At 39.4% G+C, this 14222-nt stretch overlaps 1 protein-coding gene and 1 pseudogene across 5 annotated transcripts in view; both read right to left on the bottom strand.

Moving 5' to 3' along the window:
- Window positions 1-14222, bottom strand: part of LOC112914739 (BEN domain-containing protein 5) — a 1350915-nt gene that overhangs the window by 462509 nt on the left and 874184 nt on the right. The gene's annotated exons all lie outside the window — the stretch shown is intronic.
- Window positions 8626-9646, bottom strand: LOC112914740 (mitochondrial carrier homolog 2-like; annotated as a pseudogene).

Below are 14222 nucleotides of genomic sequence, written 5' to 3'. Positions count from 1 at the left end.
CTTCCTGACATGACTGGACCACTTTAGAAACACACGCGAGTTTGCCAAACATATCTGGCTACTGAATATCCTGGCTGAACTTCACATATTCCTCAGGATTCCCTTCTTCCCCAGTGTGGCTCGACAATTTACCAGCTCAAAGAATCCAGACTCCTCTCTCCCTCACCTATAACATTCAATTTAGTCACAGGTTCTGTGAATTTTAACTCTCAGATATTTCTTGAATTTATCAGCTCTTTTTCATCTCTCTTACAGATGTTTTACTTGTGAGAATACTCCTTAATAATGTTATCTGCCTTCCAATCCATTCTTCACACAGGAGCCCAAATACACTTAATGTTAGGTAAGTTTGACTTGTTGTCACTGTTTTGCTTAAGCTCCTACATTGACAATCCCACCACAACCAGAAAGAAAACAAAACAAAGCCATAGACTCTTCCTTCCATTATAGTTGCTCTGTGTGCTTCCTAGGCCTCTTGATTGTGTACCATCAAAACTCTACCAAGGACAACTTTACTGGTTCACAGCAGAAAAATGAAAACTGTTAGCTGCCCCAGGTTGGAACAGGCTTCTATGGGAGGTAGTGAACTGCCAATGCTTTAAGAGGTGCCTGGAGAGTCTGGATAGCCACTCACTAGATGTTGTGGAAAAGCTCTGCTCTTGGATGAAAGACTGCTTATATGCCATATGAAGTCAAATTCTGTCCTGAAGAGACTTCTAGGTGTTTCAGAATAGCACATACCTTGGGGACAATAACATGTCCCTCTTCTTATCTCTACTCCCCTGCCACATTGACATTTTTGGAGGCCCCACCTCATGAAAACTACCTCTCCTCTGAGACCAGCCTGACCCACAGTCAGCACAAGTGGGAGGCTGGGCTGACATTTTTTTTCTCTGGTTAATGTAATCAGTGTAGACATTCCAAGTGAATAATTTAGGCCTCCCAAAATAAACCAACTGGAGCCAAGATTGTTAAATGTGGTTGTCTACCTTGATCAAAATAACCAAGTAAATACCAAAACTCACTCCCTTCTCCTGTAGACATCTTTTTAGGCATACTTTACTAAGTGGTGAGAAAAAGACAAAGTCTTAAGGATAATAAAAACAAACACTTTGCATTTGTGTACTTCTTTAGACTTGCAATATGCTGTTAAATTATAGTTACCAATTGCAAAATGAATCTGTGCCAGGCAATATGGAAACTGCTTTATAAACCTCATCTTTTTAAATAACAGGCTTTTGAGACAAATTGCTTAGGATTAGATGCCAAGTCCCAACTTTACCACTTACTAGCTGTGTGATTTTAAGCAAGTTAATTAATGTTTCTATACTTCAGTTTCCTAATCTGTAAAATGGACAGAGTAACAGGTCTTAAACTTTACATTGCAGGAGCTGAGGTTGCACTGTGTGTGGCACATTTGGTTTACATTACTCCTGACAAATGCCTTGACAATTAAGGGTTATTATTCCAAAGGTATAGATGAAGAAATAAGCGGAGTAATGTGAAATAATTGGCTTACTTTGGTAATGAATGAGTGGTGAAGCTGAAATTCAAACACTGATCTATATGACTCTAAAACCTTTACGCTTTCTTTCCATGTGAGAAGTAGCATGCTTATTGTTACTACTGTGGCTATTGTTATTTCCATCATCATTACCAATAGCATTAATAATAATGTCCTCCATAGGCACAGTATTTCCAAGGGTTCAAAGAAAATGCAGATACATTTACAAAAAATTACCAACCCTCAGGCCTATATGTCACTCTAGGGAACCTTAGCTACACTCTCCATCTCACTGAACAAGAGCCATCTCTATGGCACTCTCAACAGATGGCCAACTGTGCAAGTTGGATTTCAAGAGTTCTGAGAGGATATACCCCAAAAGGGTCATTCCTGGGTAGAGCAGGGCTGGACAGGGTGGAGGCCCCATTATATGGGAGGCTTCAGTATTGAGGAAGACCTCAGAGATGGAAACATACCTATCATTCTTCCTGAACACATTTAGGCCCTCAGACTACACAGAGGAAGGACTTGGAGGAGGAGGTCTTCCTAGACCTAAAGAAGGGTAGCCCTGAAGGAAGGGCAGCCAAATGAGCTTCACCCACTCAGATATAGTTGCGGAGGAACAGAAGACCAGAGCAAGAACAAACACCAAGGAAATCTGGAGAGTTGTTTCATTTTTGCTTGTACCTTCATCTGCTACCTTCTCCAACTCTGCCTGCAGGTGTAACAGAGAAGCTGAAACAGGAAAGGACATATGGCCTTGTTTTGTGGGGCAAAGATGCAGAGAAGCTGGAAGGACTGAATCAGCCTCCCCAAGTAGGCTAAAGGCAGGAAACCCAGGAGAACAAGGGTAGTGACACAGGCATGGAGAAGATGGAGGCAGGCTAGGCCATGAGGCAAGCCAGGAAGGAGGCAAAATAGAGTCCTACAAGACAATTTCGTCCTGAGGAAGAACCCTGGAAACTCAAGAAGATAAAGCCCTCTTCACTGCCATGTGAGCACTTCCAAGATCCTCTTAGGTCCTCACAATAACAAAGAGTAGTCAGTGAAAGGACCTATGCAGAATGATAGCATACAGGTTAAAGACCTGGATACAAATCTTGGTTCCACCACTTACTAGGCTATGTGAGCTGAGCCCTAGCTTCTTCACTTGCATAAGGTAATAATAACAGCAACCCTTTATTAGTTCTGAAGATGAAATGATTACATGGGATGAAAACAGAGCCTGACACATGGTATATGGGGGGAAAATGGTAAATAATATGCCCGAAAGCACTCTGACGAAATGCAAACAACATGAGGTTCCAAATCAGGAAACCTAAGTCATACTCCTAGATACTACAGATCTCTTTGTTTCCTTAGCTAGGAAAGGAAGGTGTTAGAAGACACATCTTTCAGGGTCTTTTTAGGTCTAAACTTTCATGACTTTAGCCACTTGTAGCATAGGCATCACAAATGGGAAAAAGAAATGGAAAATCCTAGCCATCTGTCTCCCCTCCCAACTTCTGTAAAATATAGGCAGCTTGGACAAACAATATCAAGATTGGGTAATATTCTGCTGACCTAGTTAGACAAAGTTAAGAAACTCTTAAATATGTATGAATATTATCGAATGAAAAAGAGGAGGCTGATTTGAGTAGCTACAGTGCATATTAATATCTTATTATTAGCCACTTTAATGTAGGAAATATACTGAAAACTGCCTTTTCTATAAAATACAATTTGGAGAAGAGAATACCTCTATTCTCGTCTCAGCAAATAATTATCTTTTAATGCTAAACTATGGTAAATAAATCAGAGAAATCAAATTATATTGGAGGATGAAGTTAAATAATTAAAAAAAAAAAAGGAGTACAGCATTTAATAAATTAATCCAGTAGAAAGCAAGGTAGGATTTTTATGTTCCCTTTTCTGATATGATATCTCTTTGGGAAGGCAAACAAGGAATTTGAAAATTTTCCAGTTTCTCCTTTTAAGAGAGTTATGAACTAACATATGTACTCCACAAAAATTTCTTGAGAACTTACTCTGAACCCAGCAATCATACAGCCACAAAGAGGAATACAACCCATGTCATGGCAGGCATCAGTACTTTATTCCTTTTTGTGGAATTTCTGTGAACATACATTTTTAATTCTCTTGAATGTATACCTAGGAGTGGAATTGCTAGGCCATAGGGTAATTCTGTGCTTAACATTTTGAGGAACTCCCAAATGTTTTCCAAAGCAACTGCATTTTATACTCCCACCAGTAATATATGAGGGTCTCAGTTTCTCCACATCCTCCCCAACATTGTTATTGTCCTTCTTCTTTTATTATTAAGAGGCTGAGATATGACACTTCACTGTGGTTTTAATTTGCATTTCCCTGAGGCTAATGATGTTAAGTATCCTTTTTTTTAATGTTGAGTATCCTTTTATGTGCGTATTGGCCACTTTTTATCTTCTTTGGAGAAATGTCTACTTAGATCCAGTGCCCATTCTTAAATTGTGGGGGTTTTTTTGTGTGTCTTTTTACTGAATTGTAGGAGCTCTTTATATATTCTTGATACAAGTCCCTTTTCAGATATATAATTTGAAAATATTTTATCTCATTCTATAACTTGTCTTCTAGCTTTCTTGGTGGTATCATTTGCAGTATATAAAAGTTTTTTAATTTCGACAAAGTCCAATTTGTCTTTTGCTCCTTGTGCTTTTGGTATCATATCTAAGAAACCATTGACTAACTCAAGATCATAAAGATATACTATATTCCTATGTTTTCTTCTAAGAAATTTATAGCGTTACTTCTTACAGATAAATCCACATTTAAGGTTTTTTTTTTTTTTTTTTTGCCAATAAAAAAGAGAATAAGGAAGCAGGGAAAGGAGGAATCAGAGGTCAGCAGTGATAGAGGAAAAGAAATGGCAGTAGCAACCTCCTGGGAGAATGATGAACCACAGGGAGGTCCTGGCAGGTAGCACCTGACCTATTTCATCCCTCCCCGACATCTGTTAACAATCCTACAGAGACAAGCAGAGCCCTGGAAGAAGGTTACTGCAACCTCATATGCGTTGCTGGCCAAAGGATTCCCTGGGAAGTTCAACAGCTTATTCCGGGAAGGAGCACAGATTCCAGCCAGGGGACATCAGTCAAGCCCCACCTGGATTTTCCAATTCCAACTGCCATGGTGTAGGCTGACTCATAAGTAACCTTCTTCTTTCCAGGCCCTGTGCTTTGTCTCTCTCGTGGCCTGTGAACAACATGCCCCATCATATTATTCCCAAGCCACTACTGGTTGTCACAGTCATTAAAAGTAACATAAAGTGAACTTCTTGAAGGTAAGATTGTACAGTCTAAACCAATTCTGAGGCTAACATCATGTTGCAAGTTGCTCTAAAATCTTACATTTTTGAGACTTTGTTTAAGCCAAATAAATGCAAGGTCAAAAGTTATAGACAGTGATCTGATGTTTTGCACAGAAACAATCTCCTTGAATGCTAATAATAGGATTCTAGGAAAATATCCAGTTCATTTATCAAGTCTCCTTGTAACAAGACATTTTTGTTAGAAAACGGATAATAATGATTTGCAGATGGTTCTATTTTCTTTTCCCTAAGAGCCTGTAAGAAGTCATGCTTGCCTTTCTCAGTTTCCAATCACTGTCTTTGTGGTACTTCTGCCTTTTAGGAATAGCCAAGAGATAACATCAGATTTAGTTGATAGTTGGGTTTTATTCCTCCCTTCACCCTTTTCCCTTTTTGTATAAAAGGTATATAATATTTGAGCTCTATCTTGGAGGACTAATGGGTGAAAGGAGCTAAAATATTACCTCACCTATACAGTTCTTAGGAGTCTTTTCCATGTTCCTATAGTTCCTTTCCTATCCTCAACCAATAACCTATATCTTTTTTTTTTTCTACACAGGTATTACCACTTATAAGTAGTATACTCTTGAAAAAGTTACTTAACTTCTCTATTTCCTATTCCTATTTGCCTGTTTCCTCATCAGCAAAATTGGGATAGTAGTAGTATCTGTTTCATAAAGTTGCTAAAGCTGATTAATGATAGTAAAGCAGCTAGAACAGTACTTGACAAGGAGTAACTACTCTGAATGTTAGCTGGTTTCATTTTTATATGACAAACTGTATACCTTCAGGAGAGCTTAGAGTCTGTTAAGGGAAACAGTATTGCAGATGCATTATATCCAAATATTTACAGCCAATGCAGGAGGCACTTTCACATCTGTTATCTAATATCTGCTAGAAATGTCTTGTCATGACAATGACCTAAAGCTAAATTATAGTGCCTAGTTTGCTGATGAAGTTTAAAGTGGTTATTTGACATGTCAAGATATAAGTGGCAGAACCAAAATTAAAATCCCAATATGGCTCTAGCTCTGATGATCTTCCTACTTAAATTATGACTGAATAGGGGGTTTCTCTGGATATCTTTTGAAGGGAGGGGGCACTAATTTATGAGGAAAGAGAGGTTAAGTAATTGGCCTAAGGTTACACAGTTAATGAGTAGCAGAGTCAGGGTTCTAAGCCACACAGCTCACACTCCTGACTTAGGCATCTAATTTTATTCTCACTGCCTTGTAGTTACTTAGTTAATGTTTGCAGAAAGAATAGACAAATAAGCAAACTTTGCAGACAGATCTGGGAGTGAGACACAGTGGGCTGCAGTGGACAATTGAGGTATCAGCCGCTGAGCTTCCAGCTGGACTCATGTAACAAAGTCTCTCAAACTAGTCTGGGGAGTAGTGCATCAGGGAAGAACTTTAGGAGCTAGTAATGTTCAAATTGGATCCTGAAAGCAGAATAGAAAGTAGCCAGGCAAAGGGCCATGGAGAAAGAACATTCCAGATATGTAGGCCAGTGTGTATATAAGCTAGAGAGAAAATCCATGGCTGACAGAAAGAACTTCAGGGAGGCCAGTGTGGGTAGAGCAGAGAGAGCAAAATGACAGGGTTATGAGACAGGCTGAAGAAGCAGGCAGAGGCCAGATTACGCAGGATCTTACAGACCAAGCTAAGAATTTGTTATTTTATCTTAAACCATTAAGAGACAAGGTGTTCAATGGGTCATTTTCAGGGATACTGAAATTATTCAATATGGTGGCAGCTGGGTAGAAAAGACAATAATGGACCAAAGCTCCCCATGATTGAGGGAACTGTCCAAGAAGTAGGCAGATGAGAGTAATAAGGAATGGCAGAGGGTTATGTAGGTTGATGGCATAAGGTTCAAAACATGTCTTCGTTATAAAAGGAAGAGGAATGAATGGCCTAAAAATAGCAGTCTGTTAGCACAAACGATGCCATCTGCCTAGCTAGCTAAGTAGTATTTGGTAAAAAGTCTACTGTGTCTAGGTCAGGTAGGTCCCAGAGGATCAGTGAAGCAGTGAGGGGAGCACAAGTTTAGAAGGAAGGCTGGGACTTTCTGCTACCACTATAACGCTGACGTAGCTAGATGAGCAGAATATAGAGAGAGCTTAGAGGCCTGTTCTACCTCACATCCTGTACCTGTTGGCTAAAGAAGCTGTTGTAATTCCCTGAGAGATGCTGATGGTTTGAACTAGGGCACTGCCAACAGAGATAAGGAAGGAATAGATTCTAAGGATACTGAGTTATAGCCTTGATCATATTTGGTAACAGACAGTATGGAAGAAGTGAATAGAAAGGAGTTAAGTAGGACAGGTTTCTGGCATGGGAAATGGAGTGATGGTGATACATTCACTGACAGGAAACCCGGGTCTGGAGCAGACGTGTGGCAATCTGGGTCAGTCTCTGCAGCATGAGTAAATCAGACATGGGCCTCCTTATTCCAGCAGTGAAGAACCCAGGGTCACAATTCCCAGCATCTCCCCTCCAGGCCCTTGCTCAACCAGTGCTGAGGTTTGGAATGGATGAGCTACCTGCAGCAGTTGGGTAAGTTGGAAAGTCCCTCACCAGATGCTGGGAGGATATATCTGCCTCCAATTAATTGAGACTCTTTTTGGAGGGAATAGCAAAAACTATGCCAAGAGAGTGGTGACTTGTGAAGTGGCCTGCTGGAAGGGAGCCAAAACTACTAAGCTTGTTTAATTTAGAGTGTCTGATCAGGACAAGGTTTGGTACAGATGGGGGTCCACAGAACTCTCCTGAGAGGTGGATTAGGGAATGATAATTGAGATTACTAACTTCCAACAATTATTCAATTTAAAACCCAGCCAAAAAGATGTAATTATTTTTCATACATTTGTTTGGTCATCTTGCCAGCTGCACTTCCATGATGTTTCACTTCAAAGGGGAAGAAGGAACAAAGGGGAAGGAACAGAAAAAAAAATGGAAAAGAGCTACTTTATTTTGAAGTTACCATGCTGATAAGAATGGTGCTGGCCCTTTCTAGTTTCTTTTTTGTGTTACTGTCTTCTGTCCCCTGACTTTCCTGTCCACAGGGCCATCAGTTTCCTCTAGCTACTTTCTGAGATCCTAGCTTTTCTTCACAAGTCCTATACAGATTGTTGTAGAAGCTGCCAGGATTCATATCTTAAATTTTTCCAATCTCCTTATACTTGCCCACTTTGCTCCTAAACCTAAATTGAATTTAATTGAATTGTGTTGAAGGCAGGCAAAATCTTGTTCACTTAGGTAACTTACACTATTGGAGTTAGAAGCATAATCAAACTCAGAGACTGATATAGAATTTATTTTTAAAAATGCCAATTTAGGTATTCCAGATAAGTCTCTGATAATATGCACGGATCTCTAATCTCAGGGGTCTCATCCTGTTAAACACTTATATACTTGACTTAAATTAATACTTAAAAACTACATACTTTAAAAAATCTAAGTGAAGACACTAATGGTACAGGTAAGAGAATCCAAGAATCAAAATGATCACAGCAAGCTAGAATGAAGGGTTAAAACCAATGGTAGGACAAGTATAAGGGGTCACAATTATATTTCTAAAATATAGGCTAATGCAGTATTCTGGATTGGATCCTGGGACAGAAAAAGAACATCAGTGAAAAAACAGGTGAAATCTGAATATAGTTTTGTTGTTTAGTTAATGGTAATGTATCAATGTTAATTTATTTGTTTTGACAAATGCTCCATGGTTTTAACATTAGAGGAAGCTAGGTGAAGTATTATCTTTTCATTTTTCCCCATTTTCTCAAGATTAAATGATTATTTTAAAAGTGTGCCACACTATATAGAAATCAACATTCTTTCCTATAATTCTATGCATCTGGGGCCACAATAATATCATTGTCCCTGTCCCACATCTTTAAATTAACATTCTCAGGTCACAACAATAAGTCTACTCAAAGGGGACTATGCAGAAAAACTATTTCCTCAGCTCATATTTCTCTCTTGTTGTAGCATGCACCAGCAATCTATCTAGGAAGTACATATTGAGGAGTAAGGAGGGGATCCACCAGCAAGCTCACAGTTGTTGACAGCCATAAGATTAGAGATAAGCACAAACAGGTAGGTCAACATACTGGCAAAAAATTCTGTGACAGCTTGGGAATAACTTTCATACATGGTGGAAACTCATTGTCCAGTGCATAGGTACTGTCAAGGTAGGCTGGTGAGTTTCAGAGCTATAATGAAACGATGTCCCCTTAGAGGTGAAAAATAAGAGCCACAAAATATCCTAGGATGCCTTCTTCCCAATACATGGTCGCCATAGAGTTACAAAGTCCACAGTACTTGGATTCTCTGCTTATGAATTGTACCACAGATCTCAGAGTGATCACCCGGGAGGGTTGTGTGATGAAGGTTGCAGCAGAACAAGTCATCATCTCTGAAGTTGTCTCCTTGATAATTTGGTTGAAGGAAGATGTGACTTCTTTCTGTACATTTCCAGGTCCTATCTCTTCAACCTTTTCACACTCCTGGTAAAGCTGTCAAACTTTAACCTGGACCACAGTTCCAAGGACTCCTGAACACAGTCTTGGAGCTAAGTCTATGAATGCTTCGCATCAACGCTCGTAAGGTACTAAACATAACAAAACAGATGAGGAAGCTAACATACTTGTTGCCCCCAAATATCTTGTCTTATTGTTAGAGGAAAAGCTCATATTATACCTGGATGAGCACTTTCATGTACATAAGTTGCTAGGACACAATGGTGACACCAGAACCCAGGAGTACCTGACTGGCAATGTCCATCATGATGGCACCAGGAGATGGTCTACCTTTAAAAAAAAATAAATCTAAAATTATTCTAAAATAAAAGTATTATTTAAAAAATACCAGAGGAATTAAAATAGCCTTATTTAATGAACAACAACAAAAATTAACTACAGGGAGACTTCACTGCTAAAAGAAGCTAATGTAAACTCTTGTAACATTTCTAGAGATTTAGCATTCAGAGCAAATTAGGCAATAGTCTTATTCTGCTGCAGGAAGCTTATATTGCCTATAAAATTTTATATTCAGTTCTGATATTTTAAAAGTATTTTATTTATTTGAGAGAGAGAGAGAGAGAGAGAGAGAGAGAGAACACACGCAGGGGGAGTGGCAGGCAGAGGGAGGGGGAGAAGCAGGCTCCCCACAGAGCACGGAGCCCAATGCAGGGCTGAATCCTAGGACTCCAGGATCATGACCTGAGCTGAAGGCAGATGCTTAAAAGACTGAGCCACACAAATGCCCCAGTTCTGATATTTTATAATGGAAATTAACCTAGATTATGTCCAGAGAACAACAAAGAAGGCACAAAGTTTAGAAATGATAGAATTTGCAGAAATATAGAGTTATAGGGACAGAGGAAGAAGGAAAGGACTAGCCTGGAGAAGACTCGTGAGGGGTGTGTGGTGACCGGCTTGCTATCTTCACAGACCTCTCCAGGAACTAAAGGGCAAGTACACGAGAAGCAGACTCAGAGGGTGGAGTTAGAATCAAGGAGAAAGTTTACAGGGAGGTGGCTCTTTCTGGGAATGGCGGAGATTTTTTCTCTGAAATGGGGCTCAGGCTCCTCAAGAAATGTGTGAGCAGAGGCTGAAAAGTCATAGTTCTGGAATGTTAAGAGAAGACATTGGGCTATACAATTTGGGTCCTTGTCCATAGAAGATTCCTAATATATTTGCTAAACTTGAATGTGACCCTTATAGTCTTTGCCAACTCTAGAGATTATGTGAGGTGTTAAGATCAGAGAGACCAGCTTTTCTAGGCATTTCTATGGCATTCTCCTTTTTATACGTGGTGTCTTGTGGTAATTTTCCCTCAGGTACTTTTGGTTAACAAATATCTCTGTCCATAGGTGGGAAAGCCACCTGGAAGGACAGGCAGGATAACATGACTTCTAGATCACTGTCACCAGCAAGTGCAGCCTGGGGATAGAAGAGTTAAGTGCCGCAGTGATCATGATCTTTCCTGCCTGGTTCCTCACTGCCCACAGAATAAAGTCCAAGTTCTGGAGGTTGGCATTCAAGGCACTCCTGGGCCAGCCTCCTTCTACCTCTCCTTCTTTCCCCATCACTACTCCTTCTGTTCTTCTTAGGCTGATCTCATGCTCTCATCGTCTGGAACTGCACACAACTGTCAGGACTCATCATGTGTCTCAGCCTCTGTATCAGTATTTTGATTCTCAATTTGAGATATCTTCTTCCCTAAGGCTTTGTTTCCTCCCTTGTGCCCCTTCTCTGCCCACTACCTCTATGATATCAAGTCTCTTACCATTATTGCCATTATTAGTTTTTACATCTGTGTTGCCTATTACATTGAATGCTATTCAGGGATAAGGTCTGTTTTGTTCCATCTGTCTGCTGCCAGCACCCCATATAGAGCCTGCCAGGCAGAAAGTACTCATCAGATATTGGTAGTATTGTAGAATGACTTTGCAAGAATTTAGTAAATGAATATACAGGTGAATAGAATATTTCCTATCCAGGACTGGTTTAGAGTCCATTTTTAAGAGTCTACAAAAGCTTGGCTTCCAGTTCCAACTGCATGGTATAGACAAATTACTTGATCTCATTGCATCTCAGTTTTTAAAAATACAAATGGAAGAAGATAATCCTAAAAAAAAAAGGAAGAAGATAATCCTGATATATTTCAGAGCTTAAATTTTTCTAAGTGAATCCTTCACTCCAAAACTCATCCTTTTTCCTAATTTATCAAATATTGCCTGTCTCTTCCTACTAGAATATAAGTCCATGAAGGCATGGATTTCTGCCTGGTTTTCACTGCTGTATCCCCAGAGCCTAGACCATGCTGGTTCAATGTCAAGCACTCAATAACAGTATGAATCACATAATAGGAGTGTTGTGAGGACTGAGTAAACATAATGTATATGAAGGTCACAGCACTGAGCCTACCACATGCTAAGCACTCAATAACTACCAATATTATAAAATAAAAAAAAGATAAAGAAGCAACATTACAGCAGGCTGATGTGTGACTCAGAACATACAATCAGGGTATCATGAATGTTTGAATTATAATTTATGTTGCAAGTGAAAAGGATGCTTGAAATAATCTGGTCTGACTTTCTGAGGCCCAAAAAGGAGAAGTGCTTTTCTCAAAGTCACAGAGGTAGCCAGTGTCAGAACCTAGACAATATTTTCCCCATATTTCTAGTGATTCTCTAAAATATACTATCAGATTATTATTATTGTTTTTTGTGAGATACTTCCTTTCTGAAAGTATCCTTATGTACAGGAATGGCTCTCCATCTAATCCTTTCAACACACACACACACACACACACACACACACACACACACATACACACACAGAGTTAGGTGTTCATCTAATTAGTCAGTGGTGTATGAAAATAATACTGTATTTTACTGTGTCTGGCAGTACACGGTTGTATGATTGAAAAACTAATGTTGGGCAGCCCGGGTGGCTCAGCAGTTTAGCGCCGCCTTCAGCCCAGGGCGTGATCCTGGAGACCCGGGATCAAGGCCCACATCAGGCTCTCAGCGTGGAGCCTGCTTCTCTCTCTGCCTGTGTCTCTGCCTCTCTCTGTGTGTGTGTGTGTGTGTTTCTCATGAATAAATAAATAAATAAATCTTTAAAAAAAACTTAATGTTTGTCAATTAAAATCTACTTTGGCTATGTCGGAAGGAGTGTATTGGTACCCTATTTCCAAAAAACAAAACAAAACAAAAGCTGGATAAAACTAACAACCATTTCAGTGTTTTGGAAATTGACCAAAGACAGACAACAATCTCAAAACTGTTAGCATAAAAAACTGCTGAACTTCGGGTAATAAGAATGGGAATCTGTGATGTGCTGATGTGCTGTGGTTGCTCCATCTTGCCCCAAGCTTGGTGAGTGCAGGGTTCTGTTAGGGCAAGCCACACTCTAAGGAGGATTGGAAGCTTCTCTGTCATGGTCAAAGGGACTCAGTTTGGAAAAGTGGAAAGTGCTCACACCAAGCAGTACTATCTGTAGAAACACTCATCACACAGGTTGGCAAGCAAGGAGGGCCTGCAGTTGCATAGCTAGGACAAACATATCCCTGGATGAGTCTAGGTGCAGCCTTAGTAGAGACCTGAGAAGGCTCAAGCCAGTCACACACTCCTCAACAACTTCAAAGCTGCGTAAATGCTCATGGTAAACACAACACAGAAGGGAAAGTAAGAGCCAGGGCAGACTTGAAAATTGCCCAGTCTTTGACTGTGCTCCCCATACCCACATACAGATACACTGACAGAGGATGGAAATATTATGGGCTCAGGGTGGGTGAGAACAAACTCAGCCCAGTAACAGCTGACCACTAACCTACAGAGATACAGGGTTGGCTCCTTGAGAATCCAGGCTTAAAACTAGGAAAGAGAAAAAGAAAAACTGAGCAGAGGCCAAAGAGAAAGAAACCATGGTAATTCACAGATAAAGGTTAGTCTTTTCAACAAGCAGTGCTAGAACAACTGGATATCCATGTGCAAAAAGTATGAGTTTAGACCCTTACCGTATGCCATACATAAAAAATTTCAAAAAATTAAAAAAACTTCAAAATCAATCACAGACTGAGATGTAAGCAAAAAAAATATAATAAAACATGGGAGAAAATCTTTGTGGTTTTCAGTTGGGCAAAGAGTCTCAGATGAGAATCCAAAGCATGATCCATAAGAGAAAAAATCTGATAAATTAGACTTCAAAATTTAAAACTTCTGTTCTTCAAATGACATGGTTAAGAGAATGAAATATAAAGCATAGATTAGAAGAAGATATTTGCAAAGCATGTATCAGACAAAGAACTTGAATTAAAAATAAAGAACTCTCAAAACTCATTATAAGGGCACAACATAGTGTTTTTAAGTGAGCAAAAGATTTAAAATGACACTTCATTTAAGAAGATACATGAATGGCAAATAAGCCCATGATGAGATAATCCACATAATTAGTCATTAGGGCAATAAAATTTTTTTGTATATTTTTTATTGGAGTTTGATTTGCCAACATATAACATCCAGTGCTCATCCCGTCAAGTAGGGCAATACAATTTAAAACCATGATGAGATACCACTATATACCCACTAAAATGGCTACAATAAAAAATATAGATAATTCCAAGTGTTAACAAGAACATGGAGAAACTATAACCCTCCCTCTTACCATTGCTGGAACACTACTAACTTGGAACACAGTATGACAGCTTTTCTTTTTTTGACTTTGAACATGAACTTACTTATATGACCCAATGATTCCACTGCTAGATATCTACCCAAAAGAAAGTGGATCACATGTCTACTAAAAGGTATGCATATGAATGTTCATAACATTATTATTCATAATAGCCC

This window comes from Vulpes vulpes, chromosome 10 (genome assembly GCF_048418805.1).
Source record: "Vulpes vulpes isolate BD-2025 chromosome 10, VulVul3, whole genome shotgun sequence".
Classification (NCBI taxonomy): domain Eukaryota; kingdom Metazoa; phylum Chordata; class Mammalia; order Carnivora; family Canidae; genus Vulpes; species Vulpes vulpes.
This window is presented reverse-complemented; position numbering and strand designations above follow the sequence as displayed.